General features: G+C 35.2%; 1 protein-coding gene across 3 annotated transcripts in view; it reads right to left on the reverse strand.

Moving 5' to 3' along the window:
• The window catches only part of CADM2 (cell adhesion molecule 2), a 1,074,502-nt gene that overhangs the window by 48,834 nt on the left and 1,004,764 nt on the right, over positions 1–20,904 (reverse strand). The window lies entirely within an intron of this gene.

Genomic DNA, 20,904 nt, shown 5'->3' on the forward strand with positions numbered 1-20,904 from the left:
GCAAACACCCCTCCCCCCCAACCAGATGGGATAAGTGCGATATTCCTCAGGCACTCCTGGCTGCCCAAGAACTAAGGGTTAAATGGTTACTTGATAGAGATCATAGTCCTGCAGGGCTAAGTCTCCAACACCTCTCTATGGTGATGTGAGAAACAAAGGCAGAAGGAAATGGCAGATAGAACTAAATTTCCTTATAACCTGCAGCCCATTGACAAATACTTGAGGCAGGAAGAGCAAAACGTTTCTCCAGGAACTCCCTACTGTCTTAATGCTAATTCTTTGCTAAAGGGAAAAACAACCTTAGCTTGACAATAGCTAGGCCTCCAGTGTCCTGGGAGTCTTCTTTAGCCTATGAAAATCTCACTGGAAACTTCCCCTGGACTTTACCTCCCTCAACCCCATAGTACCTATCCAGTCTCTCTTCGTGGTCCTGGGGGGTGGGGGCTCCTTCTGCCCATGGGTCCTGTCCCTGTGCTTCAATAAAATCACCTTTTTGCACCAAAGATGCCTTCAAGAATTCTTTCTTGGCTGTTAGCTCCAGATACCATGAACCCCACTATCACTCCAAAAACCTCATTGGCAGAAATATTTGCAAAACACCTAATATGATCAGAGTTTTTGCTAGCATCTAATAAAGCCAACTTTTGTTTTTGTTGTTGCAGTTATTTACTGAACATGGGCAATTGTGGAGTTAGTACATTAATGTCAAGGCAATATATAATTGTTCCCAATTACTAATAACGCCCTAATTTGTGCAGATCTCAGGCCTAAGATAACTTCAATTTTTACTTGAAGATGTGATATGTTAATGATCTATAAAGTATCTTGGAAGAAGTACAGTCTTCCTTTATTTCAATTACTCTTCACTATGAAAATTCTAATGTATAACACAGCATTAAAGATTTAAATTAATGATGCTCTAAGTCAGGACAGGTAAAAAATAATAAAGTTCAGAATATGAATATGCATTGAGGTGATAAAATCAGAGACATGGTCTGTCCTGTGTTAAGCAAAAGTAGGTCAGAACTTAAGTCATAAGGGTTAGACCTGTTACGGGGGCCACCCTAACATGATAGGGTCAATTAGACAATGAAAAGGGGGCAAAGGCTGCAGCTCACTGAAGCTATTTGGGAAAAAAAAAAATCCTAAGATGAATAGTGTTCCATTTACATATTCATGTGATTTAGTTTATCAAATTGTATAAATATTACGTTGGCAAACTGCAGTAGAGTTTTGGGTTGGTGAGAAAAATCCGGGCAGATTTAGAGTGAAATAGAAGCATGGACAACAGGGGAGCACAATATGAGGTATGCCTGTGAATTTACCTCTTGGGGTAACCCCAAGATTTAGTGGTAAGTGAAAGGAAGTAAAGGACTAAGGCAATCCTCAGATTCTTCACAATCATTCTCAATACAGATTCATGTCATAGTAAAATTTGAGATTGAAGCTGAAATTAAGGGAGAGCTGGTAGTTTTAAACCCTAGCTGTTTCTAGATGGACAGTGTCATTTTTAAGTGGGAGATAGACCTTTAGTAGAATTCTGGAAGATAGGTTTTGAGAGACTAAGAGAAAAATTACCAGGTGTACTCACAACTGCAAAGAAAAGACCCCCCCCACCCTCCCCACCCCCGCCATTCCCGAAACCAGCCAGGGCGTGCCCAGTTGTAGTCTGACCTAAAGGCAGGAACCAATCAAGTTCTGCTGAGTGGTTTGAAATAAAGGCGGGAACCAAACAAGTTCTGCTGACCGTTCAAATTTAAATGTCAACCAATAACAGCTCTGTAACCTCAAAAAATCCCTAACTTGTTTGTGCCTGTCTATAAAAGAAGCTATAAGATCCTTGCTCGGGGTCTGTTAACGTCACTGGCAACGAGTGCAGAGGACCGGGTTCGAACCTGCAATAAATGACCCTTGCCGCTTGGCTTTGACTCTGGACTCTGGTGGTCTCTCGAATCGGGGCATATCAGTTTATATTTCTTTTTTTTTAAGTTGATTTATTTTTGAAAGAGACAGTGTGAGTGGGGGAGGGGCAGAGAGAGAGGGAGACACAGAATCCAAAGCAGGCTCCAGGCTCTGAGCTGTCAGCACAAAGCCCAATGCGGGGCTCGAACTCACCAACTGTGAGATCATGACCTGAGCAGAAGTGGGACGCTTAACTGACTGAGCCACACAGGTGCTTCGGTTTACATTTCTTTCAGAAGTAAAGCAGAGATGCAAGTCCTTCTCCCAAAGGTATTAAAAAATAGATAAAAACATATCTAGGACACTGGCTTTTTGCGTTATGAGTTAAGTTATTCTATGGTGACAGTCCATTAGAAAATTGGCCACAGGACGAATATTGTCTCTGATAGGATAGTGTGTACACACCTAGATCTGTTAACTGTGTTTAAACATATGCTGGGATTTGAAAGAGAAAAAAAAAATTCTCAATATGTTGCCAATTTTGATTTAAATGTATATAGCATGTTGGGATTTTTAAATTTTGCTTTTTTTTCCTTTTATACTATACTATTTACTATAGCCTGGTTTTAATTGCAAACACACCAGGAAAAAGGGAGTGGGATAAAGATAGAGGAAAAAGTTAACATTCTGCAGGTCTCACAGGAATAACTTTCTTGCTTTTTGTCAAAAGTTTTCCATCTTCTTGAAGTGTGGTTTCAGTTGTGAGGAATCTGAAGAGAAGCCTCTATATGAACATTTCCATCAATGTCACTAAAAACTACCACAACAAAATACAACAAAATGTTTGTATTATGTTTTCAGTCCACACTTTTTATGCATACTGTCTATAAAAGCCAAACTGATATGAAAACTGAATGCTTATTTAGGATCCAGGAATATGACTAAGGTCTAAAGTTATTTAAAAATGAACCATCTAGGCTATATTTATTAAATAACCATTTGCAGTTCAGGAAATGAGGAAAAAAATACTCTCTAGGGCTGTGTGTATGTGTGTGTGTGTGTGTGTGTGTGTGTGTGTGTGTGTGTACATATTTATAATGAAAACAAAATGACTATTATGCATATTTGTACAAGTATCAGCTCTAGTTGAAGTTGTAGAACCTGGTAATCATTTATTTTTCTGACAAAAATAAGGTTATAGTGATGAAAAAGACAAAATAACTGTATATTGCAAACAAGTTTATGCTTTTTGTGCCAATACTAATGCTATCTAATGGCCAAGTTTTCTAGACACTGATATGTTGTCAAGAAGTCTCTACATTTTCAGTTGTTACAAAAAAGTTCCAGAGAGAGAAAGACAGGGAGAGGGAGAGGGGTGGGAGAGAGAATGTATCACTCAGATCTATTAAGACTAATAGGATATGTCCAAATAAGAAGTGTTTACATTTAAGAAGTATATCATTTAATTGAAGCCACATCTTGACCTAAATGAAATCTCTTTTTGGTACAAGAAAAGATGCTTTCAACAGCTATTTTTGTAAATAGAAGAAGTGATGAGATAATGTTTAAAAAAAGAATATTACAGACCTCCTGAGCCTTGGCTACACTCATGAATTCATACCTTAGCCTAAGCTTAGGCAGATGAATGAGATATGATAGGAAGAAATACACTGCCTGGTAGGGCAACATAATTAAATGATTTTGATGACTTTCAAAGAGGAATTGAAGTGGATGGTTATAAGGAAGTTTTCAGGGTACACATACCAATTTCCTCCAAGCCAAAATCAATGTAACATATAGAAGACTTTTTTTCTGTGACAGTAAATATTGCTAAATATTTTGTGACCAATTAAATTATTTTATTTTATTTTTTTAGAAAATAAAAGACTATTTTGAGATATCACATAATTAGCAAACGATGTCTAGATCTATTTGGTCAAATCATAGGAATCTGGTAACTTTTCTAGATTGTGTTATGTTATTGTAAAAATTTTCTCTTTATAAGTTACTCCAAACTAAAGACTAAGTTCTATTTCAGGCTAAGTCTGCAAAACAATTTCCCTTGAGCTTGTTCAGAGTAGTACGAATCCATACTAACTTGATCGGACAGAAAAGTGCCTGTAGGACAGCTGAAAGCAATCAGCACTAATTCTTGATATGCAGTGGTTAGAATATAATTACTGTGCCATTTCTCTTGGATTGACTTTCTTCTTCTGAAAAAAAAACGTATCCATGTTTTTTCTATCTAAGTATCCTTTTTCTAAGTTTGTCTCTTCATAGAGATGGTGAAAGTTTTTCAATAAATCCTTTTGTTACATTTAAATTTGTTTTAAATCCCTAATTGAGTACCCAGTAATTTCTGTTTTCTTTACCAAAAAGAAAAAAGAGCAATTTTCAGGAACTGTACTATTTTATCTTGATTATATAGCAAAGACATATTAATCATCATTAAATATGAATAAAACATAATGATTCCCCTAAGTGTTATTATCATAAAATGCCAGAGACTGAATTCAGAAGGTTAAGATTTTGGAAATTATATTCAGGGACAATAAAGGGGTAAATTGAAGTTTTCCACCTCTCCCCATATTTGGAAGTGCAGGCTGATGAGAAATATAATTTGGCAGAATGTGATTAATGAACTTGTACAAGCTTTTATCCTTAAAGGAAAGAAGTGGGAGTTATAACAGGCAGCACATTCCTGTCCTATCATTTCATTATATTTTCTCCCCCTCCCACCAGAAATTTTTCTTTGTGTGCTATTAACCTCTAACTCAAAATAATTTTGCAGGGAAATGAGAAAATATGTAGCATAATTTTCTCTTACTCATGTATTATCTAAAAACCATTGAAATGATATTGGTACACAGAATTCTAACAGTTGATCTCACATAAGATGCTTAGTAGTAATTCAACATAACATATAAAAGTATATATAGATAAATGTTAGCACACATACATAGGTAATAGTTTCATAGAATGTTTTATTTATTATTTCCTTCTGTTTGTTTCTTCTACCTGAACATGACACAAATTATCACCTATTATAAAGTGATAGAGCTGATTAAGAAGTAATGTCTACCTAAAAGAAGGAGACAGAAAGAGTTTTCCAGACAAAAACTAAAGGTGTTTGTGACCACTAAATCAATCCTACAAGAAATGTTTCACTCTTTGTAATTACATGGACAATCCGAAAGGCACCACCAAAAACGTCTAGAACTGATACAAGAATTTAGCACAGTCCCAGGATATAAACTCAATGTACAGAAATCAGTTGCATTTCTATATACCAATAATGAAGCAACAAAAAGAGAAATCAAGGAATCCATCCCATTTACTATCTGATAAAGGGTTAATATCCAAAATCCATAAAGAACTTACCAAGCTTAACACTCAAACAACAAATAATCCAGTGAAGAAATGGGCAAAAGACATGAATAGACACTTTTCTGAAGAAGCCATCCAGATGGTTAACAGACACATGAAAAGATGCTCAGCATCACTCATCATCAAGGAAATACAAATCAGAACCACAATGAAACATCACCTCACAGCTATCAGAAGAGCTAAAATTAACAACTCAGGAAACAACAAATGTTGGTGAGGATGCAGAGAAAGGGCGATACTTTTGCACTGTTGGTGGGAATGCAAACTGGTACAGCCACTCTGGAAAATAGAATGGAGGTTCCTCAAGAAACTAAAAACAGAACTATCCTACTATCCAGCAATTGCACTAGTAGGTATTTACCCATACAAAAATGCTGATTCAATGGGGCACGTGCACCCTAATATTTATAGTAGCACTATCAACAATACCCAAATTATGGAAAGAGCCCAAATGTCCACCAACTGATGAATGGATAAAGAGGTAGAATATATATACAATAGAATATTACTCAGTGATCAAAAAGAATGAAATCCTGCCATTTGCAACAACATGGATGGACCTAGAGTGTATTGTGCTAAGCGAAATCAGTTAGAGAAAGACAAATATAAGACTTCACTCATATTTAGAATTTAAGAAACAAAACAGATGAACTTAGGGGAAGGGAAGGAAAAATAAGAAAAAATAGAGAGGGAAACAAATCATAAGAGACTCTTAAACACAGAGAACAACTGAGGGTTGCTGGAGGGGAAGTAGGTGGGCAGATGGGCTAAATAGATGATGGGCATTAAGGAGGGTACTTTTTTGGAATGAACACTGGGTGTTATGTGTAAATAATGAATCACTGGATTCTATTCCTGAAACCAACACTACACTGTTTGTTAACTAACTTGAATTTAAACTTATAAATTATAAAAATCTAAAAAAAAAAAGTAGTAATGTCTACCTATAGAGTAACATGCATTTGGTACATGTTGGAAATTTCAAGATTCTTATAAAACGATTTTTTTTTCATTTTGATAATGAAATTATTAACTTTTCCTAAAGATTATAATTCATTGTGAGTGACCATAGGTACAACAAGCTGCAGCAGCATGACTATGAATGAGAAGTAAAGTAGAACACATTGAAAAAAAATAAAATAAAGTACAACACATTATACAAGATGGCACCCAGGACCTTCCCATATCTGCTATCCTAGTACATCCATTTAACTTTACTGATTTATTAAAGACAATAAATCATACAGAATTTATTATATATAATACATATTCATTTAATTATATTAAATTTTATTATAATTTGTATATACACTTATTAATAATTAATATAAATTTATTATATGTCATATTTTTTCATGCTTAAGAGAAGATATTTTATATTAAAATTGACCTATTAACACATTAAAATAGGGAAAATTTCAGCAGTTATATACATATATATATATTTTTTATTATAACTTTTTTAGTATGAGTTATAGTTATATGGACAACATAGGTCTTTTAAGAGAATGTTGATTGCTATATCTTTTATAGACATAAACCAAAACTAGAAAGTGACTGCATATGCATATATTTATATATTACAGTATTTTATATTTGTATCTAACACTAAAGCACATCTATCTTTTATTCAAGTTTACATTTAGGTTCCTTTACAATGTATACTGCTTTAATATTTTCTCTAAGATTTTATATAGACTTTTTACCGCAATTAAAAGGCTGTTACTTTTTCATAATGTTTTCCAAGCTATTCAAATTTGAATTTGTGTTTGTAAACTTGCACTTCATTAAATCTTTGTGATTTTTTAAAAATTATTTCTCTTGGACATTCTTGTTTGCAATCATATCACCAGAAAAGAGTGATAAACTTACTTCTTTTACAATATAATTGCACAGATTGTACAAGGATCTGTGCATTCAGGACCCATTCTTATTTTCTCCCTCTTTTCCTCTTCTGTCTCTCCCTTTTCTCTTCCTTCTCCTCTGTCCCCTCTGTCTTATTTTTTTTCCTACTTGTCATTCTTCTTTTTGTATCCCCAATACCACTGATTTTAATAGGTAGATTTCTAAGGTGTTATCAATAACCATGGCACTGACCTTTGGTGTATATGTGTTCATAGATTTTGTTTTCTTTCTTTCTAAATCTAAATATAGGTTGCTGATTTTCAAATATCTACTTAATATCTATTAAGATGCACATATTACTAGGTAAGGAACCTATTAATATGATTAATTATATAAATAGACTTCTCAATGTTAAAGCAGTGTTGAACTATTAGACATAAATTAACTTCATTAAGCATGTGATTCTTTTAATATGTTACTGGACTATATTTGTTAATATTTCATTTACGATTTTTGTATCAGTTGCAAAGTAAAAGTGGTCTCCAATTTTCTTTCTTCTGTGCTATTTTTTTTTTTTAATTTTTTTTTTTTCAAACGTTTATTTATTTTGGGGACAGAGAGAGACAGAGCATGAACGGGGGAGGGGCAGAGAGAAAGGGAGACACAGAATCGGAAACAGGCTCCAGGCTCTGAGCCATCAGCCCAGAGCCTGACGCAGGGCTCGAACTCACGGACCGCGAGATCGTGACCTGGCTGAAGTCGGACGCTTAACCGACTGCGCCACCCAGGCGCCCCTCTTCTGTGCTATCTTTATAAGACTTTGCTATTAACATTTTGCTAGCATTATAAAAATAGGAAATTTTGCTTTTTCCTCTGTGTTTTAGATTAGTTTTAAAATATCATCTATTTCTTTAAGTTTTGATATAGTTGGCAGGCATATAATAAAAAGCATTTTCTTTTAGAGTAGCTATAATTTTGTCTTTCTGTTTTCTACTGAATATTTTTCATAATGTGTTTTTTTTTTTTCCCAGAAACACATCCATTACATACAGGTTTTCAGATCTGTATGCCTAGAGTTACAGAATACATTTTCTTTTGATTCTTTTAATTCGTTCTTTATTTTCTTGATTAATTTTGTATATTAATGATTTCTTTTTCTTGAAAAGATTAGTGATCAAAAACTTTATGATTTCTTTACTGACATCAATTGTAGTCTGCTTTCCAGTTAATTTCTGCTTTTACCTTTATTTTCTTTACTCTGGTTTCTTTATATTTAAATTTATATACATATATATATATATTTAAGATTTGTATCTTCTTTTCTCTTTCTTTCTTTCTTTCCTTCTTTCTTTCTATTTGCCGACAAAATTATTTAGTGCTTTGAATTTTCCTATAAATAAGGTTCAGACAGAGCTCATATATTATATAAATCTGTTTTTGGGGGGGTAGTTTAAATTGAAGTTTATTTTTATGTTTGGCTCATGTATTTATTTGCAAATATTTATATTGCCACTTAAAATTATTTTTTCTCTTGTCATTATATTCTAGGATTATTGAATTAATGCCAGAGGAAAACATGTGTAACAATTCTTTTACATTCTTTTATTGATTGCTGTTTTCTTGGATACCCAAGAGATGATTTATTTAAAAAAATATTCTTATCCATATTTTAGGAAAAAATATGTATTCCTTACTTGTAGGGCATCATTTTACATATGTCTATCAGATCAACTCTATTTTTGTTATTACTATTCAGCTTATTTGTATTCTTAATATTATTTGAGCTGTCAACGATTGCAATTCCTTATGTTTTTATAATATGTAATATTATATAATGGTTTCAAGGTAATTATCTTTGTAATTTATACTATTACCAGTATAAATATCTTTATTTCATTTATTGCTGTTTACCTGAATTCAAATTAAGAGCTTGGAAAGATTAAATAGAGCGGAGGTTAATGAGATATTTCTCAGGTAGTCTTAGAAGGAAAAGCAAGGTTCACCAAGTCTCAAGCAATTTTTATCAAGACAATAAACAAGGAACAAAGGCATTACTTACAGTATTACCTAAATGTAAAATATCATTTAAGTAAATTTAAACATAACCTGAATACAAATTATAAAAATGTAAAACTTAAAAGTATTATAAATGAAATCCAATTAGGAATTTGTTTCAAAATCCTTTTGTGATTATAAAAAAAAAGTTTCTGGATAGCTTTTTTAAAAAAAAGCTTTTATGTTGTGTGAAAAAAGCATCTGCTTATGTAATTAAATTGTTGCATTGTCAACTACTTCATGTGATGAAAATGCCAAAGCAGACCAAAATTCATACAAGCCACATAAACAGAATTTTAGCAAAATATTATTTAAAACTTCCATTTAAAAAATATAGTTAGCAGCCCATAAAGGTAAAGGGTGCATAGACTCCAAAAATACAGTTACCTTCTTAAGTAGAAAAAAAAAAAAAAGTAAGAAAACTAATTAGCCAACTAACTAATTTGCCAACGCCTTCAAAACAAACTTTTATCCCTTAAATTTCTGAGATAACTGAGGGTCAAGTTCTAGAAAAACAAATGTTTTCTATCATTCATGTGCACAGACAATGAATGTCAACTACAGTGAAAGTCCATTGTGGATACACCATTGTGCTTTGGTATTTGGTTCTAATACTGAGAAGAATACAAACAATATAATACCAAGGCTGCATTTCCTAAGCTGTTAGAGTTCAAGCTCTTTAGTCTTCAATATATAATAAATACTATTACGTGTTTATTTCCAATGAGAATTGTTACTGCCAAGTACCCTGTATTGCATGGTAGAAGAGAATATTTGGGGAAAAGAAAAAATATTTTAATTAAAATGCATTGATGCACTGAGAAGATACTAGCTAATTTAACATTTATACATGATACTCCATATAATTGAAAACTGGTGAAAAAAAAGATCAAAATTAAAAGCATTTTCAAGGCATAATCCTCAAATTTGTGAGAAGATAACCTTATTAATCAAATTACATAAAATTCATCTGGGTCAGTTTAGAACCAAATTGTCCTTGAACTAGAAAAAAAAAACATTAAAAGGAACCTCTTTGCCTTTTAATTATTATGGATCAAGATTGCAAATTAGAATTTAGCCCTTTAAATCCTCTTGGGTGACTAAGGATTTTCACTATTCTCTGAAACTGTAATTCTAGTTTGCATAGATTACACATTCCCTTCTACCTCATCCAAGCATTAGATCAAGCGTCATATAAGGCTGGTAATTTTCATTTGAAAATCACATTTAGGCACATGGGACGTAATGATGAGAGTCTCGATTTTATGTTTCAAAATTACATAATATAGTAGAATGATTCTACAATGATTTTTTTTTTATAGCTTGCAATCAGATACATATGATGCCCCAAAATTCTGTGTAAATAGAGATTTATGGTTGCATAACTGCTAAAAATCACACTTTGTTTCATGCTACTCATATGAAGGAGAAAAGGAACTATACATCTTTCATTCTCGGTCTGCAAACTAAGGTTTACCTTGACAAGGAAAGATACTGATATTTACATGTTGCTATGCTGCCTTTTTGCATAATCCTCAATTTTGGAAAACAGAATTGATTCTCAAATCCAAAATCCTCTCCACATCATGCTTTAGTATGCCATGGTTGGCTGCAATTCCATGATATGATGACCCTGGAACCCCAAGTTATAAACCACCTATCCATGCCAGCAAAATCTGCTTCCTATCCCTTGAGCTATAGTTCACATTTTCCTCTTAGCTCTCTCTTGGCCTGTTTGAGATTAATTTGCAGGAGATGTTCCATAGAAAGAAGGGCAAGACATTATTTGCCCTTAAATTTAAGATAAAAAAGTACCTTTTTTGCAGGTTGGTGTAAAAATCCCATGGTCTTTCATTATTTTTCCCACACTTATTAAACAGGACATGAAAACTGAAAGTCCTAGAGGAGTCAAAAATCCTTTGTAGTAATTCAAACATTTTCTGGGGTTTGATAGTATTATACTCTTACTCCAGTGTCTAAGTTGGAGAGGTTTAAATCACCAACCGCAGTTTGGTAATTGTTAAATCATCTTTTATTTGTCCTTCCAAGAAAGCAACCATCTCTTCCAAGTGTGATTCATGTAGCAAAAATTAATGTGAATTAGGTTAAAAAAGGTATATCCTGAACTTCACAGCTTGATGAAATAGAAACAAAACAGCAGTGCTTTCCCGGGTAGAAACTCCATGCCTGTATTTCTTTCTTTGCCTTGGCTACTAGAAGGCTCAGTTTAAGTGTGCGCTCCATGTCAATTTAAATGTGCTCCGGTGTGCAGTATTTTGGAACACACAAAGAGCAATCCATTAGCATTACTCCCATGTCATTTGTTCTTCCTTTTCTTCTTTTCCCTGCCGAAGTATATCCTCACTTTATACTACTCTATCTTTAGTATTATTGTCATTATGGTTTGTACTATACATATTTTGCTAAGCCTTTTCAAATCCACTTTGAATATAGGCAGAGTTTGAAAACAAAAACACTATCAAGTTGCTGGAATCTGGGATGTAGTGAAACTCAGCCTGTCCCTCAGCAATTACCAGGCCATAAAGATACGTGGTGATAGTGAGTCCCCCAGAAGGATGACAGGTGGACCAGAGCCAAGAGGTCTGTTCATATTCTCAAACTAGTAAGACCTGTTGCTTTAGAAAGACACCATCAAAGGAATTGCTAAAGCAGAATGGTCCTGAAAACAGCTTCCACCTGCGTCATGATTTCAATGAAGGTAGCCCCCAGGCCAGGATCACTTGAACCTCAAGTGAATCTTCCCTTGTTACATCTGGCAGCTTATTCCTAGTGTTAGAAAATAATTCAAGATAACACTTGCCTTGGGGTTTCCAAAATATCATACTATCCTCATTCATTGCTATCTAGCATGGGAAGAAATCAAACATTTAACAGATTAAACGCTGCTCCACAAGTTCATCAGGTTAAGTAGAGTTTATGTGTTTGTGGGGAAGGGATTGCCCATGTAATGGGATGAGGTATGTACTTCTAAACTCAGACCCGCTCCCCTGATTCCTGCCACTATGCTGACAATTCTGTCATCAGAGATACAAACTTTTGTGTCAATGCACTGAGATTTGTGAGGCACCTCCTTAGGGGATGCATTTTAACAGAGCAATATCCTACATTAGTTCCTTATGTTAGTTTACCAAATAGTATCATAAAATTTTATAAAAGTTGGGTATTGGAATAATTCTTGGGATATTACATGATTTGGTGCTGAACCAAACATTAAGTAGTGAACCAAACATTAACCATAAGTTATTTTTTTTAATTTTTTTTAACGTTTATTTATTTTTGAGACAGAGAGAGACAGAGCATGAACAGGGGAGGGGCAGAGAGAGAGGGAGACACAGAACCTGAAACAGGCTCCAGGCTCTGAGCTGTCAGCACAGAGCTCGACACGGGGCTTGAACCCACGGACCGTGAGATCATGACCTGAGCCGAAGTCGGACGCTTAACCGACCAAGCCACCCAGGCGCCCCAACCATAAGTTATTAAAAAGCAAAGCTAGTAGAAACTACTTGTGACTGCCTTCAAAGTCCTGTTTTTATGAATGTAGCAGGTGGTGTCCTACCTGCGCTATTGGAAGAAGGGGTGACAATACATGGAGCAAGAAATGATTCCTGGTGTTTGCGGGAGTTAGCAAGAGGGAGAAAGAAGAATGTTCTTGGAAGAGGAAAGCATTTGACTCAGACAGAAGAGTGGCTTTTGACAGAAACTCAAAGTCCTTCTGTATGTCAAGATGCAGGAAATGTGGTATTGCTTGGTCAGTAGAGGCACAAAATGCTCATTTGGGAGTTACAACTTGCACCAACCCAGGGGTGATGGGAGACATTGATGAGTTTTGCTTAGATTTACATTTTATGGAGATGTTTCTAGATGCTACATGGAGAAGGAAAGAGAAGAGATAATATTGGAATCAGGAAAAAAATATTAAGGGGCTATTGTAGAAATAGCCAACAGCAGGGATAATTTTTCCTCTCTTATTATTTTGCTAAGAATTAGACTAGGTCCAATTTTATGAATAGGACAAAGTCAGCTTAAAGACTTAACTCCAGGCAAATGTTAGATAAAAATGCAACATTCATCTTGCATCCTATGTTCTGTGTATACTAGCATGTGGCATAATGTTATGGTTTGATTTCCTAACTGTAAGCTGAAGCACTGCCTGGCACCACAATGACCTCACAAGAGCACAGTGGAATATTTTAAATTTTTGAGGGAAGCAACAACATTTGCCAAATACCACATGAACTACTATATAGTAATAGTTCAGGGTTTCAACTTTAGATAGCACCAAAGACTTTCCCAGGATTCCATTACTTTGTATATCTGGAGCTTGGGTGTTTTCTGTGATCAAAACCAAGTACCGAGGATATCAATGTGCAACTCCTATGCCACTTTTCCTGGAATCCTCTTTATTTTGACATTTTAAAAAAAGATATAAATAAGTTCTTTGGTTTCTTCATTTTTGGTTTTGTTCTGTTTGTTTTTGCAAGATCATTCTCCTCCATCAACCCACCATCCACAAACTACTATCTTCCTTTCTTAGTGGTACATTTATAAGATAATTTGGGTACTCCTTATCATTCTTGATACAGCAAAGAATCCATGATTTGCATCTGGCTAATAGACTTATTTGAGTGCATGGGCTCAAAATAAATATGAAAGTATATTTAACCATATAAATTGCAGTTCAAAATATTATGGGTTTCCTTTTAAAATAAGCAATTTGGCAACATTGGACCCATAGTTTTCCCACATAACAATAGTTTGCAGGAAACTCTTAGGGCTACTTCCTGCACAATAATGTTTTCTCCCCACTCTGGCACAGTTCTCACTAATTTACCTAAACAATTCCAGCTGTCACTTGAGTTTGTCCCTAATTTAATGTGACAAAGAATTTTAAGTTGGGATTTGTTACTTAGGATATGAAGCTTTAGTGTGTTTATGTCATGTATATGTAAGTAAGGCAGACAGTGGAGGTGTTTCTATAGCTACTGATATTAGGACTATTAATAGATTATGTTTTTATGAAATTATTATTCCACATATAACATATAACATATGTTATATGTTATATAACATATAACAGGTAGTATTGTAAACACTTTACATTTATTATCTCATTACATTCATAGCAATATTGTAATCACGTTCTATGAGATAAGTGTTCTTTGTTTTTAATTACAGATATATCAAGAATTGTGAATGTTCTCAGATTTTACCTTGCTTGCAAAGTAACAAGTTAACCTGCCACCGTTTCATACATGCTGGTAGGAGATAGGAGACTCCAGGGTTAGTGACAAAGTCATTTATTACCATAGAGCAACTAGCAGGACTTTCAGTTTGCTTTGGTCCCCCTTGCATTTTAAGTTCCACAGGAGCAACAAGGAGTAGATTAGTGGATCCTGCACATGGTAGTTTTCCATCAGCTGAGAAACCCCTGAGGTTAGAGATATCCAATGTTTTATAATGGACTGCAAGAAAAACCTGCCCCACATTTGCCATTTGTCCTGGAGGGAGACATTATCATCATTAAACTGGATAGTAAATTTGTCCTCTGCCAAGAAGGGAGATCATAGCTCTATCTTCCAACACTGTTCACTAAACAGATATTCTTAAGGTAAATAAGGATTATCTTTTCACAATGGTCTGAGATAGAGGAGAGATCAATAAAGAATAATATATTGTTTTAAACCTTTTGTTTTCAAACAGTGTTTCAAGTTTTTCACACTAAATAATTGTGTTATTATAAATTAAATGAGAAATAATACTTAAAAAGGTAGGTAATAGATCCAGGTGAGAACCAGGTATTGATAAAATTTAATAGAAACCTAAACTCTGGGAAATAAGAAAAAACTTTAAAACGCAATTTTAAATGTCCCATTTATGTACAGAGAACAAACTGAGGGTTGATGGAGGTGGAGGTGGGGGTTAAATGGGTGATGGGCATTAAGGAGGGCATTTGTTGGGATGAGCACTGAGTGTTGTATGTAAGTGATGAATCACTGGGTTCTACTGAAGCCAAGACTACACTGTATGTTAACTAACTTGAGAGTAAAAAAAAAAAAAATGTCTTATTTCTGAACCGACTTTGAGCCATCAATTTCTAAATTTTTCTATTCCAGGGAGCTTAAAAAAATCATGGATTCTATGAGTCAACCTTAGGCCTATGTATCAGAATATCTAGCTGTAGTATTAAAGACAATTAAGAAAATTTAATTTTAGAAAGTTCCCTTGGAGAATCTGATGTGCAGACTTGAAGAGAACCTGGAGATCATGTAGCTCTGAAGGATGATCTCCAAGTGGGTGAGTGTGACCTATCACAATTGGACATGAGTCAGGGTAAAGTATGCATCACCTCTAAGAGGCATGATAGAATCATGACTGCACCTAAGAAAGCATAAAATTAATAAAACTTTCTACTCAGTGAAAGTAATGTTTTGACAAATAACTCACTGTCATATTGACATTAATGAAAATGGAGCTCAAAGAATAAGAAACTTACATGTTAATTCAGAGCTATAATAGAGTAATATCGATTCTTCTGGACCAACGGACTTGCTTATTCAAAAGGTGTAAACTGGGAGAAGGTGTAAGCAGCTCACCAGGCAGACATAGGCTTGATGAAATGTATGCCATATGCTCATACATCTCCTTACTCTGCATCCATGCTCATATGATTAATTAATTAATCAATTAATAATTAATATCCCAGGTACTTTGACATTAAGAAGGAAGTACTCTGGATTGAATGAGGAATCCACATCCCATCATTTTAGATACTTTCTTAAAATCTTGGTGGCCATGCTGCCATTCACTCATATATGTTCCCAACGCACTGATAAATCTTCCAATTTTCTTGACCATTTTTTCTATCAGATTCACAATTTTCTTCTCCAACCTAAATCCTATGATAACCCTGGGAAATTCCAATACCTGAAGGAAAGAGACATACATAGATGTATAACTGCATATACCAGTGGCTTCTAAATTCGTAGTTCTACACTTGGGTATCCTACTATTAAACATTAAATTCTTGTCTAACCATTATTTGATCATTTAAAAACCTTTCTCATTCTGACATCAAAGCAACTGGGTGAACTATTCATATATGGCCACTCTCTGGATTACCGAGAAATTTTCCATTGCCGAATTTTTAATTCTAACATTCTTTTATCTGGCAAAAAAATGTGGTTTTTAATCTTATACTCCTTTCCTCTCACTCTCTGCTTCTCTTATTAAATATATCTGTGTTTGTATTGTCCATTAATCTCCTTTTCAGATTAAAGAAGATCACTCCCTACAACACTTGATCTTTTCCCTCCATTATCCTTGCCTAATCACAATGCCATCTCTTCTTCAGTCAAAGGATCCATTTAAAATGTAGGCTATTCAGAAATCTGAAAATCAATTGAAAACTTTGCAAATCTGCACTGCTACAAACTCAGCTGAAGATTGTTCAATATACACCTCCCCTGCATGATCTCAAGGTTGATATTCACCAATTCTAAACAACAATGACCAGTCTGAGCTACAAATCTGTTCATTCAACTATCTACTCAATATTAAATCTCTAGTTGAAGATATCAAATGTACAACAAGCTCAATATGTTCAAAGTAAATTCATAGTTCTATTTCTATCACCAAAGTCTCCTATCTCTGAGTGAGTGGCACTACCATCCGTTGAGTTTGGTAAGCCAGACACTTGTGATACATTCTTTTTCATTAATCTACATAATTATACAATCAGGAAAGCTGTGAGTTTTACATACTAACCTTGATTATTCCATCTTTCTATCAGTACTATTAACACCCTGGTCTAAACCATATCAACTCTCACCAGAATTATTTCTATAGCTCTCTAACTTTCCTTTTGCTGTCCCCTGCTGCCCATCTCATACATTTGTTCCTATACAGCCAGAAGTCTATTTTTAAGTGTAAATCTGATTATAGTATTATTTTTCTTAAAACCAGTTAGAGAGTTAGAGATTTCTTTTTTCTTCCTGCCTTCCTTCCTCCTTCCTTCCTCCCTCCCTTCCTCCTTTCCTCCCACCCTCACTTCTTCCCTCCCTCCCTTCCTTCCCCCTTTCCTTCCTTCCTTCCTTCCTTCCTTCCTTCCTTCCTTCCTTCCTTCCTTCCTTCCTTCCTCCCTCCCTCCCTCCCTCCTCACCTCCCCTTCCTCCCTCCCTCCCTCCCTCCTCACCTCCCCTTCCTCCTCCCCTCCCTTCCCTCCTTTTCTTCCTTTTTCTGTCTTCCTTTCTTTTTTCTTCAATTACTTTTATGACATTAGCTCAAATTCTTAAAATAAGTTTAAGGTTCTGCAGGCTCTAATCCAAGTAACTACTACATGTTTACACACCATTTATGACACAATCTACATTCTTTTGGATTTTTGAATGGTCAACCTTCTTTTCACTTCAGGATCTTTGCACTTGTTATTTCCTGTTCCTGAAATGCTTTTGCCTACTCCTTAACTTCACATCCTGCACACCCTTCATATTTAGCAAATATTACCTTATAAAGGTCCCCTATGATGACCTCTTAGAGCAAATTAGAAGAGTCTGTACATATTTTACATAGCATTTCTCTCCTCTACTCCCCATGAAGATACTGGATTTATCTATTTTGTTCTTTATCCCCAGAGTTTGCCATAGTGCCTGATGTAATTAATCATGGAATAAAGAAATCTTCCCTAGAAATTTTGATGTGTTCCTACTCACCCTCCTTTCTTATTAGCCCAGTAACTTTCAGAACTTCACCATATTCTTAAAGATCCCTTCCATAATTTTCCATCCATCTTTGAAAATTATTTGTCCTGTTTTACAGAAAAAACACAGGTCATCAGACAAAAACTTTTAACTTCCCATTTTCTTAAACACATTCCACCCCTTGTTGGAAAACTAGTATCTGTCCATTACTATTACTATTGTCTCTCCTCAGTCCTCTCCTTAGTCCATGTGTTCAAGGCTAATGATTGCATTAAAAATATAAAAACATATATAACAATTTTAATATATTTTGAATTTAATGTAATTTAGTTACAGATATTATATATATATCATGCCATCTTGAACACTTTTGGGCTTTATTCTATCAGTTTATCTCCTTTTTTCCCCAGCTTATTTCTTTTTTAAGCAATATTTTCAACTGCTCTTTCTTTACCCTCTCTCTCTTACAGCATTTGAAAGAGGCTAAGTATATACCATCCTTCAAAAATGTTACATTCTACCTGCTTGTATCTCTCCTTTTCTTCTCACAGAACATTGTTTTTTGAGAGAGGGTGAGAGAGGATGCACGTGAGTGAGTGGCAGAGATTGAGAGAGAGAGAGAATCCCACAAGGGGCAAAGAGAGAGAGAGGGGGAGAGAGAGAAGAGGAGAGGAGAGGAGAGGAGAGGAGAGGAGAGGAGAGGAGAGGAGAGGAGAGCAGAGGAGAGGAGAGGGGAGGAGGCTCACCTGTAGCAGGGCTCATGCTTTTACCCCAAGTGGGGCTCAAATTTACCTGAGGTGGGACTCAAACTCACAAACCATGAGATCATGACCTGAGCTGAAGTCAGATGGGTAGTTAATGACTGAGCTACTCAGGGGACCCTCACAGAACATCCTTGAGATAATAGATTTCATTGACTTTCTCTACATTTTACCTTCCATTCACTTTCAAGTGCTGCAGTCTGACTTTATCTGGTGATTTCATTAAAACAGCTTTTTATTTCTAAATTCATCGAACACTCTTAGTCTAAAATTTATTTAAAAAAAAAAATTTTTTTTTCAACGTTTATTTATTTTTGCGACAGAGAGAGACAGAGCATGAACGGGCGAGGGGCAGAGAGAGAGGGAGACACAGAATCGGAAACAGGCTCCAGGCTCTGAGCCATCAGCCCAGAGCCTGACGCGGGGCTCGAACTCCCAGACCACGAGATCGTGACCTGGCTGAAGTCGGACGCTTAACCGACTGCGCCACCCAGGCGCCCCAAAAATTTAAATAAATATATACCTTTCACATGTTATTACCTTTAGCCTCTCTGAGCCATTTGGCACTATGGAGCTCCCTGCCTAAGAATGTCCCACTCTAGACTCAAATGACTCCTCTTTCTCGTTGCTTGATCCAACCATGCTGCTTACACCCTTGCACGATAACATTCCTCAGCATGACACTTAGATACTTTTTTTTTTAATTTCAGAGTATGAACTTTAGCATGGTTCTCTTCTTAATTCAAAATTCTACTAAAATTATCTATCTCTTCTATGGTATATCTTTTATTTATAGAAATGTTAGCCAACAATCTGTACCTGTATCCTATGTTACATGTCCTATGTCTGAATTATTCATTAACTATATTTAGTTGGCTGTAGCAAAGATATTTAAAATTCCACATGTTTAAAATGGAGCCTATTTGGGGTGCTTGGGTGGCTCAGTTGGTTGAGCGTCCAACTTCGGCTCAGGTCATGATGTCACAGTTTGTGGGTTCGAGCCCTGTGTCAGACTCTGTGCTGACAGCTCAGAGCCTGGAGCCTGCTTCGGGCTCTGTGTCTCCCTCTCTCTCTGCCCCTCCCCCACTCATGCTCTATTTCTGTCTCTCAAAAATGAATAAACATTAATTTTTTTAAAATGGAACATATCATGTATTTTTCCTGTAAAACTCCTCTTATATTCTTTATTCTGATGAAATTCATCAAATACCCTGCAATTCAAGTAAAATCCTGGAAATCATTTTGGTATTTCTTACTCTTTCAACTAAAATGTCTTACCTGATCACTTACAAAACCTGTCAGTTTTATTTTCTCAAATTTCTTGAAACCATTTCCTCTTCTCCATGCCTTTGGCTACTGTTCTTCTCCAAGACTTCATCATTAATTACCTAGATTTCTTCAATAGCTTCCCATCACTCTGTCTTCCTCAATCTTTCATTCATTACACCACTTCAGGGTGATCTTTCAAAAACCTAATCAAACCTTTCATCATTTCACTTAAATTGTTTTTCATCTTCCTGAATATACTCTGAACTTTTAAGTGTGACCTGCTACATTTCTTATTATTTGCTCTGCCTATGCATAGAATAACTATTTTTTTTTTGATCAATACATAGATGAATGTATGAACATTTGCCTTTCACTCTTGCTTCTCTTTTGTGTTTAATTCCAGCCAAACTGAATGTGTAAATACTCTTTATACACTATTGCTTTGCACATACTGCTCTTCCCTGCCCTGCTTCTTCCAGTTCTTCGTTGTGCTTGAAAAAAAATATCTTGTAGATAAAAACAGCATTGAAGGAACTGGAGAAGTCTTATTTCTCAGGGTCCCAGAGAAGATAAAATTGCACCTGCCAGAAATACCATAAAAGTGTCAAAATTTAGAAAATTAGCTCTAGAAATAATAAAACATAAGTTGTAATTCTATTTGTTTTATCACAGTATGAAAAGAGGAGTTTTTCAAAACAGAAATGAAAAATGTACATGCCACATCCAAGAGCCATGCATCTATGCTTCTCTATCCCCATTTCTGGAGTATTTTAATTTTGCCAACACTGTCTGTATCTGGAAGGATCCTTCTATTAAGAAACCTCCCCTTAATATTGTCTTCATCCTGCTCTCCTTTCTAGGTTATATGGTCTATCTCAATCAAAGGTGACCTCCCAGAAAAATGAGAGCATTCTGTACATATTTTACATAGCATCTCTCTCCTCTACACACTATGAAGGCATTGACTG

This window comes from Puma concolor, chromosome C2 (assembly GCF_028749965.1).
Source record: "Puma concolor isolate L17-30 chromosome C2, mPumCon1.1.hap2, whole genome shotgun sequence".
NCBI lineage: Eukaryota > Metazoa > Chordata > Mammalia > Carnivora > Felidae > Puma > Puma concolor.